The sequence below is a fragment of the Strix uralensis genome, chromosome 29, assembly GCF_047716275.1.
Source record: "Strix uralensis isolate ZFMK-TIS-50842 chromosome 29, bStrUra1, whole genome shotgun sequence".
In the NCBI taxonomy this organism is placed as follows: domain Eukaryota; kingdom Metazoa; phylum Chordata; class Aves; order Strigiformes; family Strigidae; genus Strix; species Strix uralensis.
Window position 1 is genome coordinate 2,788,881 of NC_134000.1, and position 18,848 is coordinate 2,807,728.

General features: G+C 45.5%; 1 protein-coding gene across 5 annotated transcripts in view; it reads right to left on the reverse strand.

The window, feature by feature from the left end:
- Positions 1-14,557, reverse strand: part of TSPAN18 (tetraspanin 18) — a 121,183-nt gene extending 106,626 nt beyond the window's left edge. For 3 of the 5 annotated variants that reach the window (XM_074852565.1, XM_074852561.1, XM_074852564.1), the window contains exon 1: positions 14,414-14,557. The gene's annotated coding sequence lies outside the window, so the exon portion shown is untranslated. Of the gene's footprint in view, positions 1-14,007; positions 14,041-14,413 lie in introns of those variants that run through there. The other 2 variants (XM_074852567.1, XM_074852563.1) reach the window with 2 other exon arrangements.
- Between the last annotated feature and the right edge of the window lie 4,291 nt (positions 14,558-18,848).

The window sequence follows — 18,848 nt, forward strand, 5'->3', positions numbered from 1 at the left end:
GGGGTTTAATTAAGAAACAACTAGAGGGGCATCATCTTAGATACCGCAACCCCCCCTAGAGATCCTGTCTTCTGTACATCGCCGCTCACAACACATGCACACGCTGTTTTCCTTCCAAAACGCTGAGCGCACACAGCCCCCACTAATTTCAGCTGCCACGGAAGGTACTCAGCATCTCTGAAAAATGAACACATTAAAAACCTTGACCCTGGTTCAACACAAGCTCAGGGACTTGAGCTCTCATGAAGATCAAGGCTGAATTTTTTAACACTGTTACAATCTCAAGAACAAAGCTGTGATTTTGAACTGCACAATTGGCATTAATACTCAGCGGCTCCACACCTGTGCCTGGGAAGTGTTGGGTTTTTTACAGTGTGTGCCTTTTTAACGACTCCAAAGCAAATCACTTTCTCAAGGAAGCACCCAGGAGTGCCTCAGGGTGGAGAAAGCAGCCATCGCTCTTCCTGGCTTTGATTAGGATTGCTGCAGTGAAAACAGGCAAACGCTTCGGGACCACATCACGCCTCAGATACCCCTGGATGGTGGGACGCAAGGAGTCACTAACTTGTTAAAGACTATTAGGTCTGATTAGATCCTCTTTGTAAACACTTTTTGGGGGTAAACAGTCTGAAAACGCCAGCCTGTTCAAAGGAAAAATGCTTGTTATAAACCTGTGCACACTTCTAGAAGTTTAACAGGTCAAAAGTTGGCAAGAGTAGCAGCGAGAGCACTGCAGTACAATGTGAAAAAAGGAGGTTCAGAGCCCAGGGCTACAACCTGTAGTCTCCCACACTCTAATGCATATCCCAAACCACAAAATATTGACTATTTTCTATTGACTATTGGCTATATTCCCCCCACCTAATCCTTCCAAAACTTCAGAAGATCTTTGTTTCTATGAGAAACAAACAACGCTCCCACCCCACCCCCCCCCAAAAAAAAAACACCTAACTCACAAACAGACCTTCATTTACAGAGAAAAAGGTGATCTATCCAAATTTAGTAAATGCACAATTAACAGTCAAAAGAAGAGAAAGGCCTTAACAGCATATCACTGAGCTATAAGGGACATATGGTTCCAAGAGAACAGCAAATCAAGCCATTTATTTAGCTGTGAAAAATCTTCCTATAACACCGGAGATATTCCCTCCCCATTTTTTAAACCCAAGATTATCTTTTATAGGAGCAAAATTTGGACATGTAGGTGCTACGAAGGAAGAAAGAGTGACTCTGACTCTTCCTTAAAAGCAAGGCCTCTTATTTTCTACTCTGTTACAAGTTTCTCGTAACACCCTTGGCAAGTCATTTGGATTTCACTTGCATCACTAAAATGGGAACTGGTAAACAGGATTCTCCAACTCAAAAAGGTGCTACAAAGACACAATCCCTTTGCAGCTGTGAGATGTTCAGATAACGTGGACCACACACAATCTCAGTACAAAAGTGGCAGATAGGCACTGTGACACAAAATAGAGAGTCTACATCTGCCAGACAAATTCTGAGCAACACACTCCTTCTGGTGGGCTGGTACCTGGACAGTTCAGCTGCCTGCCCAACCTGTTCGCTCAGGCACACTGCACTGCTTCCTTATCCCCCGGTCAATCTCTGATTTATGTCTAGGAAGACACACACAATAACAAATGCTACCAGCAGTGCGAATCCTCTTTTGGATGAGTTTACAGTTATTGGAAGGATGAGAAAATTCCCTCATCATGCAGTTTCAACAACTGCATCTGTTTCACCACCTCCTTGCTATACAATAGTGTATCTGGACAAATCCTTGCTTTACTGGGCAGAATTCCTCACAAGGAAAAAAGCTCAGGGACAGTACGACAGGAAAGGGGAAGGAAGTGAGAGATCCTGTCCATGCAGAGCTACCTACAAAGCTGCAAGACAGCCGGACTCAGGCGCTCTTACATTTAATCATATTCCATTTGAAAATCAATGTTTGGTCCTACTCCATACTGCTGCACTTCATAAAGAATCAAAGATTACAGCTGAAGATTGCAGCTTCATCTTAAAAGACAGTCTACAGGTGTAATCTTGTAGGATGCTGAGGGAAACAGTTCCATGACGTGGCTTCTTCTGGGCTCCTTCAGCTTTAAATGACCAGCCCTAGACTGCGACACTGAAGCCCACAGGAATACAGCTCCAGCCACAGAAAGGATTTTTCAAGTCAGTCTCAGGGATGCAGCCCTGATCTGGGGGGTTATGGCAAACCCTCCACACCACTACCCCAGTGCAGCCTGTCCTTATTTCAACAGGTTGAATTTGCAGTGCAGCTCAACCATACATCTAAGTTCTCAACTTACGGGAACTATTTTCACACTAACCTGATTTTTTTCAGTTCTCCATCCATGACTCAGAAGAATAAAACAGTGAAGTCTTAGATCAATAGCTTGCTTTTCTCAATAATTTAAATATACTTAACAAATGTGCAGAATACGGACATGAAATGGTTGCAAAGAAGTCTGGTCATTCACTGATTAGAAGATGCAAACTGACTTTTGCAGGCAAACAGTCTAGTCCTTAAAAAGGTCTCATATAATTCCCAAATGCCAGCTATCATTACCAGCACAGCCTAAGCCTCAGAAGAAAAGCAGCAGCTTACCTTCATCTGCCTGAGGATCCAAGGAACCTTAGCAATCAGCCTCTCAGAAGTTCCTTTAATGACTGTAACCAGAAGGAGCAAGAGGCAGAAATCTGCTGATATTTCAATCAAAGATAGAAGACTTAGACTTGATTAAAAAATATTTTATTTTCTCAGATCATTTTTTTGTGAAGACATACTAAGAGATTATTGTCATCTAATATTTAAAAATAAGTATTGCCTTTTTATCACAAAAAACCCCCACATAAAAGCAAGGCTTAGGGTATTTTTATTTATTCTTTTGAACACTCCGTATCTGGGGGCTGCATCTCTGCTGGGGGGCAGACACATCGGAGCTCATCTCACATCCTGGAGTGCTTTGACATTGTACGATTTCCAGAGCTGACTGCACTGTGGATTCCTCTGTGCTGCACCCACCAGAGCTATATGGAGATCCTGGTTCTGGTTTCCACGAGCTCAGGTCTTCTGCTGCCCCATGTTTCTGTGTGCTATAGACACACCTTATGCCTCCTACTTTAACTTGAAGGAGAAGGAGGGGTAAAAACCAAAAAAGCAAGCTCAGACTCCTCATCTACCACAAGATGAACAAAAGTCATCTTAAAACAGGTTAGCAGAGACCATCTGAGAAGGCACTTGGCTTCTTGGAAACAGGAAACTCCTGTTATTTAAACCTCAAATACACACAAGGGCCTTGAATATTTTGCCTTTAAGGGGAGTGTTTTGTCTTTGCCTATGCAATGATGAAGCTTCAGCCTCCAGCCTTTTTTTCCCCCCTTTTTTAAAAGCAGGGGAAACAAAATACATAGTAAAGGCACAGTGGCATTCTTATACCATCAGAACAGGTACTTCAATTTTTCAATCCCCCCTCTTACAACTGAGGAAGCCCCTGAAAGCTCCCCTCGGCAGCCAAGCAGCACTCAGCACATCAGGATTCAGGTGGCTGAGCTGCCCTGGAATAACCAGATCCAGGATCTTTGATGATGCAGAGAGCAACCACAGAGAACAGATACCCTGGCTAAACACACACCTAGCTTATCTGAGATCCCCTCCTGGCTTTCTTCTTGTTATCTCCTCACTCTCCAAGGAGAATTAAGAAGGGAAGAAGAGAAGACCACTTTGCTCTCCACTCCATAAAATGGGGGGAGAGAAGAAATTGGAAGAAAGAGGCCTATTACTGAAACCATGTGTTACCTCTGCCTTTGCTGAGCTCACTGCAATCAAACCAGCAGGAGAGTGTTTCATCCTGTTCCAAGAAGCTACTCTCTTGCCCTAAGCATTATTTTTCCTAACCTACCCAACAATAATGGCCCAGGCACAAACATATCAGCAGTGTTCAGCTATATTTTCCTTGGCTGCTTAAGGTGCTTTTCTAATAATATTCCTCAGAGAAAGCAGAGGTTTAGGAGCTATATCACCTTGTATAGCCTTGACCCTGCGAAAAAACACCGGCAGTGCTCCAGGGTCAGTCGCTCTCCTCCTGTGACCGACACGCTGATTATTTTGCCAAGGTCTGCACAGATTCTTTGCTCCACTCCATGAAGAGCACAACCAGGGGAGACACAAACCTGCAGAACGAGCGAAGGAAGGCCACTGAAGGAGACACAGGGGCACCTGGATGGGAACTTAGTTTCTCATCCCACCACATTTTTGGAGACTTAAAATGTTTTTTTCATTTCACATAGGGATTAAGGTTTGGAATCCACCTTGGAATCCTTCATGCAGAAACCCACGTGCTGTAGAACAGCAGTCCTGCGGTTAGGACATGCATTTCTGGCATGTAGGAAACCTGCTTTCAGGACCCTGTTTTGGATTTGTGACAGCATAGGTGAAAAACCCAAACCACTTGGCTCCTAACCAGCATCTCTGTTTTGACTAAGAAATTCTATCCCAAACGTAAGAAATTCACCTAAGGAGAACTGAGTGGGGAGACCAGCCCTTTCCCACAAAGCAGTACTGGTTTCAATAAATCAGCATTTTCTGCACGCAAACCGTTTCCTTGAAAAACTCCCAGCCAGTCCTAGCCTCAAGCAGTAACTAGTGTGGTTTCTGCTGAAGACATAAGCCTGGAAGCAACCCACCCAACAGTTTAGGAACAGCTCGCCTCCCCTAAGTAGGGCCAAGCCAACACTATGTAGAAGAAACAAATAAGGTTTCCTGAAGTTTGCCCTGACACCTCAGGATTCTCTCTTCTCCTAAACCAGCAGCCTGTATCGTTAAACAGAGGAAAGGAGGTGTGGTGGGAAAACCTCACACACTCCATTCCTGTTTACTTTATTCGTTCCTTAGTCTGTGTGATCTGAGACAGTGAAAATGTTGCTGATGTCCAAAAGAACGTGTGCGTGTACATAACGTGTGTGGTAAAAGCTTTGGAGCCTGGCCTCTACATTATGTGGACAACTTTATGCACGGGGGCAGACAGCATCTTTTTCTTCTGTAGCTCTAGGGAGAGGTAAACCTGTCTGCAGAGGGAATTAAAAGAAAACAGGATCACAGATGTAACTCACAGTTTGTCTTGCTGATTTAAGACACTTACTATGAAATGGCTTGAAAGCATCTCCAAAAGTACGGCTGCCTTAGACTACATTCTGGGGAAAGAATACTTTTCTCCTGAACACAGGATTTTATGTGCAATACAGGATTATCCTATATAGGTCACTGACACTCCGTGGAAACCTGTGTAAGAAGAGCTATTTAGATAAATAGCTCTATTCCCACACTAAATTTTTTGGCTTCTCTTCCTTTATTGCTAAGAATATTTCAATTGAAACAACATCTTTGTGCCTTTGAGGATCTCTGCTCCTGCTGCCACTTCCCCACCCGGAGCTATAATCCTACGCTTGTCACAAACCCAGCCACTGCTGCAGAAGTTATTACAGCTACAATCTGCAGATTATAGCAACTTTTAATAGGGGATAAACAGCAGGAAAAGGTGAGTTTAAGCAGCAAAAAACCTGCTGGTTCAAAGAGCCCTATTATTAATATTTATTATTTTTAAGCATTCACTGAGTGCTACAGAAGATAAAAGAATGAACTGAAAGCAAGAACCAAGGAACCAAGTTTACATAAGATGAGACAACGGGGGAGCATAAAGAATGAGTATAGTATCTGGGGAGGAAGGGAGCCAAAGAAGAAGTAGTAACAGCAAGGGAAAAAAGCCACACCTTTTATCAACAAGATGTTCCTAATAGTAAGAAGGATGAAGAGAATTAAAGAATTCCTCAGTGTCTAATCAGAACTGTTCCCCATAGGGGATCTTCTGGGCATTATTACAAGACATTGGCATATCTTTAAAGAATGGAGCTTTGATCATAAAAAGCGAGTGTGGGGAGGAGGGGACTGGAAAAATAACAAAAGGAAATGCAACTGCATCACCCTGTGGTATGAGGGCAAAATCCGGCCCTGGACAGATGCTTTGCAAAGCTCCAAGTAAGTCCATTTAGATCTCAGAATGAGGCATAATTCTCACTCATGCCTTCCATCAGAGGCAAATTCCTCTTCTTTCCCCCAAACCCTTTGCCCCTGTTGCCCCAGAAGGACTCCCAGTTGGTACTTCTCTCCCCTAACAAAGATGCAAGCTTGTGACTTCCACCGTTTTAAACCTTCACACTTCCAAACAAGAACCCATGATGCTTCACAGTTCCAACGCGCTTTACCGAGATTAACTAACAAGAACGTTCATCATACCCACATGCTGAGGGTACTGTCTTCATTTTCACAGCTGGTGAAACAGATGCTCAAAAAAACAATGCAATGTTCCCAGAGCCAAAGAGACTTTACAGTACGCCAATGTTAGTGATGCACCTCTCAGTTCTGGGCAGTAAAATCAGTGATAGGACTTGGAGACCCCCCTCCCAATGCACTCTGCTCCCCAAGGCTGGTGCAGAGCTTCAAAGCTGTTCCCAAAGAGCATCCCATTACAGAAATACAACAAGAAATCCACTACCAACTGAAACTTGGAACTATCTGTAGCGGCATTAACAAAGAAAATCAATGTTTTTAAACTAAACTTGGACTCTTCTCCTGCCAAGCCCTCCTCACTGCAGTATCACAATATGAACACACAAAATGCAAAGCATGAAACCCTCTGCTCCTTTCAACACAGTGAGGGGGGGAGGGGGTGGGGGGTGGGGCGGGGAAGGCACAAAACTAAACAAAAAACCGTCTTAATCCAGCCAGTCTCTGGGAAACCCTAGTCTTTCTTAATCTCATCAGACTGTTGTTCCTGACTGATGTTTCCCTTAACATTTAAAAGAGAATCAGTTTTTAATTGGCAAAGCACCACTGTAAACTGAAATCATCAGTTTGGAAGATCTTTTATCAAGACTGCAAACCCAGAGTCATTCATCACATCAGCAAGGTATTACACTGTCAATTCTCAGGCTGCCAAAGCAAAATGTAGGTCAAAGAGATCTATTGGTGCTTCCAGCATTGTGCCTTGAGCACTTCCAGAACTAGCTCTCAGCTTTTCCTGTGTCTGATTCTGAAAAATAGCTTGGTGCAACTCTAGAAGACCCCTGTTACATGTCTGTACTTCAGCCATATTCCCATCAGAAGCAAAAGCTTTGCTGATCAACACAAAATAAGCGCCTCATTCTAAACAGCTCCAAGAATCCCCTCCGACATTAACAGGAACAAAGTAAGGGCAGTCAGAAGTTCAAAAAGATCCAAAGGCCACCCCGCTTAACATCATTTTGAAACATTCAATCCCTTATTTGCAATGATTTCTCATACATGTCCATTGTGGACCCACCACATTATCATCACTATTAAGCCTCACCAATTATTATCAGCAAGACTGACATCAAAAAGCATTCTGTTTTCAAATGACCACAGAAATAAGTACATCAACAACAGTGACTCCTATTCCAAAACCCACTGAATTTCCATACCGTTATCTCATTTACCCTGGCAGCAGGTTTTGAGAAGTTCACCTGACAGGTACCCACAGGTCCCGGAGACTTCCACGAGAAACAGGTTGTCCGCAAGTCTGAGAAACCAGCCCGGTATACGCATAAGCCCTCTCTGTACAAGAAGATCTGGTTCTCTTCGCTCCCCAAGAAAATGAGATGTGCCATCAAGCGAGCCAAGAACAAACCCTGTCGTTGCTTTCCCAGCATAGCGTGTTCTAGTTCAGTGCCCTGTAAGGTCCGTGTCTCAAGAACAGGCAAACTGCCAGTCAGTTCATTTAGATAATTCTTCCTGAAGAAGTGTAGACACCATTATTTAGCACAATCTTTATTACTTTAAAACTCCCTCCTCATGGACTGTCATATACTGAACTTTTCCTAAGGAGTAAATATAGTAACTGTTTCCATAATAACATTAAAAATACCCCAACAGATTAAATGCAACAGATGAAACGGGCCATAAATACATATGTCTAGCAACATGACCGAAATCACCCCTCTTCAAACTGGGCATTGGGCCATGAGAAAAGGCTGCTAGCATTACAATTTCAGTGCTGAGCCTTACGAGAAGCACAGAGCTGCAGGAACAGGCGCTACTATAATCATGCACAATATACACAACCTGAGCTGCAGCCAGGGCCTCTAAGCTCCGGAGCCCCTGCCAGGCTGTGCCACTGACCCACAGCTAACAAGTCACCATATGCGCCCATACCGCATTCCACTCATCTGTCTTGTTGGCTTTCCAGACATCTGGGATGGCACAAAATGTATTTAAAGCTGTTTATGACTCAAGTGAGAAGTCTGAAAGAATATAAGAGCTATTATTATCTCTGCTATACTACATGACTTTTCACATTAGCAGCTTGGTTCAGGTCCACTTCCCCAGGATCAACCACCCCTGTAAGATTTTGTCCTGACACTAACATCACAGACATCAGGAGTAAAGAGGATCCTGGTTACGCTGCTTCCAAAGACAGAATCACAGAATCGTCTAGGTTGGAAAAGACCTTGAAGATCATCCAGTCCAACCATTGACCTAACACTGACAGATCCCAACTACACCAGATCCCTCAGCGCTAAGTCAACTTTAGTCTTAAACACCTCCAGGGATGGGGACTCCACCACCTCCCTGGGCAGCCCATTCCAACGCCTAACAACCCGTTCTGTAAAGAAATACTTCCTAATATCCAGTCTAAACCTTCCCTGGCGCAATTTGAGGCCATTCCCTCTTGTCCTATCACTTGTTACTTGGTTAAAGAGACTCATCCCCAGCTAACTAGGGCAGACTCCAGATCACACTAGGCACCACAGACACCCCAAGAAAGTCCCTCTCTAACACGGCTATGCACCAACCAAACGAGGGAGACAGAAGGGCAGGAACAGAGATGAACTAAACACAGCCAATCAACAGCTGAGCTGAGCAAACTCAGACCTAAGTCCTAATTCACAAAATTGTGCAGCCCCTTTAATAATCACAGAACCAAGTAATATCAAGCACACAGATGAGATTCAGTTGCAACACTGTTTATTTCACCAAAGACATCTCTGTTTCTTCCTGAAGTGATACACTGGTCTAAAAAATCTGAACTTCGTTTGGGTTTAAGAATTGACTCTTCTACAGTGACCTTTCAATTTATTTCTCAAGTAGCTGGAAACTTCCATTTTAGACCAGGTTTATTTAGTAAATATATACCAAAGGGAATATCCTGATGGCCAAAAAAAGCCCCAAAGGGTGAGAACCCCCAGAGACTTACCAATCATTGGAATCCTTGTTGGAGGGACTACACAGACAGGAGGGATCCTGTGCAGAAACAAGACCCATACTAAAAACCTGTGATAGTCAAACACCTGCTCCCATCACCTCTGAGGACAATGACAAGATACTGGTTTTGGTTTTCTTTTAACTGAATATGGTGAGGGTAAATCGACACCACATGAATACTCTCAACTGTCATGTAATATCCGCTGTATGAGTCCACCAAACATGAAGCTTTCACATTAGGCATGTGGTCATCCAAAGCTTCCTGTATCAAGACACCTGCAGAAGCAATTCAGATCTTAAAAAAACCCCAAAAAACCCAAAACACCACACATACACAACTCACCAGGATACTGAGCCTTTCTGCCTCTAGACCAGGGAAGGACAGCTCCATGCTCTGAAAGAGTATATGCTGCTTCTTATAAACTTTGAGAAAATGGAAATCCTTCAAGCCCACTGCTAGAGAACAGAAGGTGGCAGAGGTACAGAAGCAAATCCCTTTTAGGGTCAATTTGTAAGAGTGAAACATCTTTATCGTTTGTTTCTTTAAATCTTATCTATGCAAAAATAAATAAAAACATGCTGACAAACTGGTTTAGCAGCTGGTGTGGTTAACAGAAAAAGATCCTATAGCCACTTCTTTCAGTCTCAGACAATTTATACTAAATTAGCCCATGACAGATCTTTACCAGTGCAGAAATGATAAACAGCAAAGCAGCTGCTAAATGCTCCAAGAGATTGGGGGGGGGGGGGGGGGGGGGGGAAGGGGGAAAAAGAAAAAAAAAAGTCTCATCAAGTATTTGGTGGGCACTGAATTCACACAAATCCTCTGGAACTAAGGGACAGGATAACTCATTCATCATTTTGGAGACTCAAGACTTCAAGAGCAGTGAAAAGAAAATAAGAAGTGTTGGAACGGACACATGAGGAATGCTGAACTGTGCAGTCACGAGTAATGGTAGGACCAGCTTGGCTGTCATATCAGTTACAAATGAGATAGCAGTGACCATCAGAAACCAAAGCTCTAGACATCTGGAACATATCCTCATGTGAAATACAAATAAGTTCAGTAGCCTTCCCAGTGCAGAGGAGCGTTGGGAAGGGAGGGAATGGACAACACAAAATATTTAAGGAAGTTTTAGAAGGAATAAGCATCATAAGAAAGGAGTTGTCTGCACTGATTTTTTGGTACAAACTTTTTCTTCCTTCAATTGCTACTTCCAATTAAGATTAACAATCATTTCCAAGAAAAGAATAAATAAAAAAAGAGGACTCCTAATAAATAGCTTAAAAGGGAATGAGCAATTTCACATTCCAAACAGCTCTTTCCTGTGCATCTTGGGGAGAAATACCCAGGCTTTATCCTCTCATGCAAATACACTGCTTGGTTTTGAGTCACTATTTTAAAGTGACCACAACTGCCCGAAGCAAGTTACGTTCCAGCCCTCACTGTACTACTCCTGTGGTTTGGTTTTTTTTTCCAAAATGGATCAAAATCTTTCCCTCACATTTTATTGATTAATTAAGTTAAACAAGCATACAAAAAAATTGTACTAACATTAGTCAAAAACTCTTGAAAAAGCAAAAGTAGGAATTATCTTGCAACAATACCCCCAAACAAGGGCTGCTTCAGCAGCCTCACAGGATTAGCAAGGAGTATAGATGTTCATTTGTTTTAATTACAGCTCCCAAACAGACCTTGGACCTACCACCACCTCATGCAATGACTCACCTTCAAGATGTCATGAACTAGGCACTACCTCACAAACCTCTCCAAAGACAACTCGGACCACCATCTGCTTATTTAGATACCTTAAGCCTCAGTTTTGTAGCATCTGAACTTCTCTTTTCAAGCCTTTCCCCATCTAAGACCCACGGACCCATAAATCCAGTAGCTTCTGTTCCCAGAGCAGTTGTGTCTGTTTTCCTGCAGCCTGGTGAGAACAGACAGGACTCAAGATAATTAAATAAAAACACAGGAACTCCATTATTTATTTTAAAGGAAAACGTGTTTTCTAGGAAGAAAGTCCTTTATTTGGGCAAAGCTGTTTATCAGCTTAAACTCATTATCTGACCATATGGTCTTAGCACTGTGGTTTAAAAAAAAAAAAAAAAATGGGCATGCACTAGCTGATGAAATGTCATCTGCCCTTATGCCAGAAACTAGTATTTTTGCATTGACGTCAAATTAGGATCCTTGCCACAAGTGAAGGGCTACCATAAGGATAGTCATAATATTTTAATTATGAAGGGATCTTACAGCAGGCAGCAAGGAAGGCAGGGGCAAAGCAAGAAAACCCATTCACAAAAATACAAAGTCACTCAATTCACTTTTTGCCTCCTCTAGTTCTTTTTCTCTGGGGAGGTGGGGTGGGAAGGGAGCAACTTAAAAAAGAAAAAAGGCAAGAGAATGAGATGCTAGAGCCAATAAACACACATCAAAGCATGAGATGGCTCTGCTTCAACTGCCTACAGTATTCAACCTGGGATAGATTAAGGCTAGATAAAAGGTGCTAGGAGGGAAAATACAGCGCAGACCCTCTCTCTTGCTTGCTTGGCCCTAACGCTGAGAGAACGCCAAGATCCCAGCCAGCTCTGCTGCACCGAAAGCAGCAAGCGCACACGATGGACCTAGTTTTACAGAAACCCCAATTTGCCCACCATCGCCTGCTGCCAGGGACTAGCTCCACGCAGGGCCAGGTGGTTTGGAGCCCTTCCTGCTCCCGCGTTGAGCCGCTGTAGCGGAGCAGGAGCCGGATTTATTGATTCTGAGTCACAATTAGCCACGGGACGCAGGACCAAAGGTTTAGCACAGGACATTAAACCTGACTGTCTGAGCTGTCAACTTGGTTATTCCAAGGAGAGAGAAACAAATTGAAGTCACAGTAACAGATGTTCCTCATGTTTTATGAACTGCAATATTATTCCTGGTTACAGATACAGTTTCTGCCTTTTAAAACAGACCTGCAATGCTGCGTGTATGAAATTATTTGAATTAAACAACACACAGGCAACTTGGCAAAGGACTTAAGGATAGCTCAGCATTTTCATACGCACACAATGATTCCTGTTTCCCCTTCGCCCAGCCCCACCCTGAAAAGTATAATATGTGTTAAAGCAGCCAAAAATGAGATCACGCCAGGATAAAGTCATTCCTTGCCATCAGCTGAGGCGAGGATGCAAACACTCAGACCCCACTCCTCTTTCGTGAAAAACACACCCGGCCTCTTCTCGGTCTCCACTGGGGGGAAATTAAGTTGCTGGGATCCGTTCTAAGTTTTAAGTGAGCCTGGAAAAGGAAGGCTGGTGTTCTTCCCAGGATGTCTCATCCTTACACCCCAGGGGGAATAAAGGGATTTCCCCATCATTTACAAAGGAAATCTGAAATACTTACCCCGTGAGCGAAAGCCACCCCAAGTCCCTCTCTGCTCCCCCGTGGCTAAGAGGCAGGCGGAGGGGCGGCCGGCGCCACAAAGGTTCTGCTGCAGAGCGCGGCACGGCGAGAAAGCCCTCTCGTGGAAACTGCCAGCATCACCCACTCGAGCTCTCCTCCCTCGGAGCCGGCCCCGGGCATCCCCCCCCGCCCGCCGGTACCCTGGGGGCTCCATCTGCCCCTCTCCCCAGGAGTAACACCTGCCCGTTCACCTGCGCCTCTCACGGGTTTAAACGCGCAACTCGGGGAGCGACGGCATTTGTGGCGCAGTCTGCCTGGGAGAAAGGGTGGGACAGTCACTACAAGTGTTACCTTGCTTTTGCTGGCAGCCCGCGGGGTTTCAGAGAAGTTTAAGCTCTTCCTTGCTTCTTCTCACCCCGCTACGCTTAAATTCATGGCAACTCTATTGCACGGTATTTTAGCTTGTGCCAACAAAAGCTGTACCTCGGCCACAACAAACACAGAAACATTAACTGCCTTCCAGGGAGGGTCAAACGTTTGAAATCATTTTAACATACTGTACAAATACTTCAGCGAAAGCAGATGATAAATAAGCGCGTCTGTACATTATGCTACACAGTCGAATTTGAAAGATCCCCCCCCAAATTATGAAATAGATAACGTACCTATCTCTCCCAATGACATCCCTATCATTTGCTCTCAGTTTGTATACTTCTGAGACAGAACAACTACCGCTCCTTACAAAAGCACTAAATAACCAAAATAAGCATTTCACTGGTAGAATCCATCAAACACTTGGATACATCCTGTTGAATTAAGACAAGTCTTTAATAACTCCACACACTTTTTACCCACTAGTAAATTGTGAGCCGGTGCTCACAATTTGCATATACCCAGCCAGGCACACAGCCATCTCCAGCACACTTCTGGCCAAGTAGCTTTGGTAGCCACTGGCTATTCAGTGAAATACGTGCCTAGAGTCTATTAACTGTGTCCAAATTTTCTCTTATTATAGAAATACAAGCCGGAATCAGGCTGAGTTTACTAATTGCTAAGAGAAGTGCTAGAGAAAAAAGAAATTACGCCTACCACATTTCACAGAAAACCACCCAAGTGCTGAAAATTCTGTTTACTCGCTCACCATTTAAATACAAAACTTACGCTAAAACTCCAAGTGCCCAGCTGTACATCTTATAAAACCCGCACATCTCAGTGGGGTGGCACCTCACCAAGATGTTGTTGCAGCTGTAAATCTCTATTAGAAAGCGGGGACTGACCCAGGGCGGCGGGATCGCAGCTTGCCGATCAGCTAAGTGTGAAAGAGAAAATTTCCTACCGGACTGGACCGAAGCGAGAAACACGGGGAACCCTCTCGCTTTCCTGACCCGAACTACTCCAAACCGCTACGAGCGCACGGCGAGCGCTGCGGGCAGAGCCGCCGGCACCCGGCGCTGCCCCGCCTGCCTTTCCCGTCAGAGCGCTCCCGGAGGGAATGACGGGGGGAGCAGGAAAACACAGAAATACCGAGGGCAGGCCCGAGAAACTTGCCCGCCCAGCACCCCGGGGAGCCACAGCGCCATCCTGGGGAAACAACGCGGGGGGCGGGTGCCCCCAGCCGGCATCCCCAAACCGGAGCCGGCACCCCTAGCAGGGGGACGGGACCCTCGGCAGGGCTGCCCGAGGCACGGCTGCCGCGCACAGCCGGGGGCACCGAGAAGCGAAGCCCGGTCCCGGCCCGTTACCTGCCGGCGTCTGCAGCGGGCTCCGGCGGCGGGTCCCCGCCGGGGAGGGACCGGGCGAGCAGGCGGCTCCCGGCGGCGCTGGGCTCCCACTGCCGTGCGCGCCCGGTGCCCGGCAGCCGCGGAGCGCCCCAGCCGCCAGCGCAGCCGGCTCCACCTCCCGGCCGTGCCCCCTTCCCTTCCCCTCCCCTCCCCTCCCCTCCCCTCCCCTCCCCTCCCCTCCCCTCCCCTCCCCGCCCCGGCCCGGCTCGGCCCGGCCCGGCCCCGGCGGCTGGGAGCGCCTCCGCCCGCACCCACCACCCCCCTCCTCTCCGCCTCCTCCTCCTCCTCCTCCTCCTCCTCCTCCTCCTCCTCCTCCTCCTCCTCCCGCCTCGCCAGAGAACTTCCTGGGCTGGAGTCGCCAGAGGGACTCGTCCCTTCGTTTGGAGGTGGCCCAGAGCCCTCGGACGGTGGCCCAGAGCCCCGGGAGGGTGGCCCATGGGGGTGAGTCCTGAGCCCGCCGAGCTCGCAGGAGGCAGCGGAGGAAGGAGAGCTGCCTCCTCCCCATCCCCAGGGAGCCCCCCCAAACACCTGATGCAGCGGCGGGGCAGGGGGGGGAAGATCCCTGGGATGCAAAAGAAAGAGATCAGGAAGGTGGGAGGTCGCTTGTTGACCGGTATCCTAGTGAGAGGTGCCTAAATGCACTCGGAGATCTGTCAGGGAAACTTCAAACAAAGAGTGACACTGCGGGACTGGGAAGCCTTTCAAAAATGCACACCAGACCAAAGGAGGAGCCCCTGGTTGTGACGCTGGAAAAGCCAGCCCTCCCAAGCCTGGTTTCCTAAGGAGATACGGCTTGGGCACTTGTGCTCTGTGTGCGTCCCAATAACTTCTGAGCCAGTTAAACAATTCCAATTCAGTTTGACAGCTACAAACTTCAGAAAAACAGGTAACTGTGTAGAAGAGACCATCTCTTTCACTGCTCTTGCACATGGAACGACTGTATCCCGAGTCCAACAGCATCCAGCTGACACCGGGGAATCCACAGCGGGAGTTCAGCTCAGCTATCCCCTCAGGAGACCAGTCCTGATGCTCACAAAAGTCCTTGCTGGGTTGGAGGGAAAGAAATTGAGGGAGGGAAAGTGTGCAGAAATAGCGCTGTTACTCTCAGTAACAATCCATAGCCCAGGAGCAAGGCGTTAGTAAATTGGACATTGAGCTCACGTGTAAAAACTGAGTGATCCTGCAAGGGCCAGATCCTGCAAGCGCTCCTATGCAGACGTGTCCTTGTGCTGATAAGAAGTCCTGTTTATTTTATTTATTTCTGCAAGATGGAGGATGTGGCTCTTGACCCTTGAAGCTTATTAGAAGAACAAGACAACAGGAATGCCTAACAGTGCAGTGCAAAGGAGAAAAGATGCACCAGCATCTCTGTATAAATATCTCTGCTAATGCCTCATATGTTTGGTAATGAACAGCTACAAGGGTCCCCAGGTGCAGATATTTGTTGGCATTGGCTTTCTTTTTTTCTTAATGTGATATAAAAATAGGGAGATATGCATAGAATCTAACACTTACGCTCCCAAATCCATTTCTGTGTAATAGCAAAACTAGATTACACGCCCAGATCATATTTGTAACGTATGTTTTGTTAGAGTCTATTGCTTAAGACAGCCAATCATTTCAAGGTCTGATATTTTCTTGTAATGTTTGGGCCCGTGTTTTTTCCATTTCTGTTTCACTATTCATTTATTTGTGTCACAGCATGATCCTACCTCTCCTTGGTCTTTGTGGCAGAGTAGGGGATTTCCATTTCTTTATCAGACACAGTTTGACGCGAGGTAATAGCCTTGTTCCTCATTTGATTCCTTTGCAAAGGACTGAAAGTGCTATTTTCCAGGAGGCTGGCTTGTCATACCCCTTGAGCAGCAGATCACGCTTCTTTCAGGCACAGATTACATTTGTGCTCTGCAGACCTGTCAAACTGGGCTCCGTTCGTCCTCCCTCTGCACTCCCCCATCACAATCTCACACATTTACCCTTACGCTGTCACAGGACCATTTCAAGACCCCACATGCCAGGCGATTTTGCTGCGTACCTGGTGAATAAACCACAAAACTGTGTGTATATCTGTCTAGCCGCCTGACTCCTACCCCTGTTTTGTGACCTAATACATGGATCTCATGCAGAGGGTTTCTAGGAGACTCAGTGGGCTTAGTCCTGCCCAAAACATGACACACTTAAACAGCTCCAGATTCTATAGCCAAGATCCCTTCCTTATCAGGGACATTCTTGGCATTTTTCCAACAACTGACACCCCACCCCACCCCACCCCCCCCCCCTCCCCAGTGACATCATTATTCTGATATTTTGGGAAAAAGTACAGGGCAATGTATCCTAAGACTTGTATGTGTTTTCTGTTTTCCATCCTCATTCTATGAAACTGTTTTGTAAATGAACAAAAGTCAACTATATGTGACCCCAGCTTTCAAATCTTCCACATGCTCGCATGGACACAATAGCGCTCTTACATGCTCAACTGTGCAATTTAAGGGGCCGCTATTGAAAATCAGCTTCCCGAGTTTATAGTGCTTTCACTGTCATGAAGGAGCTGCTTTGTGAATCCCAGCCAGCACTGAATGGAGTTTTGCATGTAAAGCTGGGGTTTACGTTCTTTGTTATGTGTAAAGGATATAGCATATCCTCTGTGAACTTAGACCATAATAGCAACCTTGGATAAAACCAGTTTTATGATGGATAAACACGCGAGAGGGCTGTTTTACTTGTTTTCTGATAAATACATCACTGAATTGAAATCAGAACAAGGAAATAGTTCCATGGTTTAGCCCAAAACACTAAAGCCACTTTCTCCCATTTCAGAAGTGCCTGGAGCTGCAGCCCTTGCACTGTCTGAAGGGTCTGTCCCTTAAATATTACATCATCTGTACCATAACCCGAATAGTCTCTCCGTGACGCTTCTGAGAGGCTTGAGTTTTCAGAAGCAGAAACTGCGACGTTGGGAAGCCACGAACAAATCAGGGCAGGTTCCTCACTGGTGTAACCATGGATTTTGAGAGATTTGAATGTGACTCCATACGGCTAACCCATTACTTACGAACCCTTTCCTGTCTGTGCTTCACATGTTAGTTCACAGTTTCCCTGTTGCTTCCTTCCCTGGCCTCCCCACCTTTCCTCCCACTTCCTTTGCCTTCAGACTGCTCCCTTTCTTTTCCTATTATTTTCTCTCAGTAGTTCTACTGATGTCTTTCCCAATTTGCTGTGAAGACAGATAAAGCAGGGATTCAACCACCGTCCAGCTTGGCTGTGGTTCCTAGAGCAGGACTGACACACAGCCCAGCTCATTGCCTAGGCAGATGGGCAGAAGGAAACTCTCTGGCATCTGCATGCTGGAACCTGAGTACCAGTCTATTTCCAGATAACCACGGCACATTCCAGGAGCAATCTGTGCGCAGTAGAAATCACACAGCATTATTAACTCTGCCATGAGACTGAATGGCACTTCTGAGAGCGCAAAACAAACAAGGTCTTAGCCACAAAGAGCTCAGGATGACAAACCGACTGTCTGAACCTGATCACCTGCTCCCAGATAAAGACAGCAAAGCAAGCGATCTTGTTTTGCCGAAATGTCAAGCACTTGTAGTGCTGACTGAAGTTACACTGATCAGTATGCTCTCTCATCTGCTATCAGACTGCTTTCCCAGGGCCCCTCCATCAAGCCTGGGAAAACAACATGAGGGGGCAGTTGATGTACTGGTAGTGAGAGGTTTGTTCAAGCTTCGTTATTAAAATCATAATTAAAACCTTGCCAGTGTATTTTTCAACCCAGTTTTGCTTTCCCAGGCTCAGCTGGGAAAACTGAAGCTAAATTGTTTATGAGTTGGTCTCTTTGTCAATATCAGCATTTCCCAATCATATTCATCCAAACAACCTTTTGGAGAAAAAAAAATCACAGGCCCTCATGCAGCTTTGCCATGGCAATTCTTTTTCTAATCAAGAACTAAGCTGCGTTTGGAATATGCATTTACAGATTCATTTTTCCCAACTTTGTTTACATATTTACTTGATCACATGGTAACATACATGTATGTTTTCCTGAAAACACATGTTTTCTCATCATTTCACATATAACCTTCTCATGTCTCTCAGAGCCACAGATCACAAGATGGGAAGCAGTCTTCTAGGGCAAAAGACACGCTTTTCTCAAGATCATCCAATCCATGAACAACACTTCATGCTCATTGAGATACTCAAATAGGTAGACATAATTTTCCTAAATGCTTTCCTGCCCACCTCCCTCATTCCTTGTCTTTGAAGTTGCAAGATTACACAAAAGAACTGGCAGTGGTGCCTAAAACCAAAACTCCAAAAGCAGCGATTGAATGAACCCTTGGACCCTGCCCAGAAAATTCTCAATTAAGAGAATTCTTTGTTGTAATTT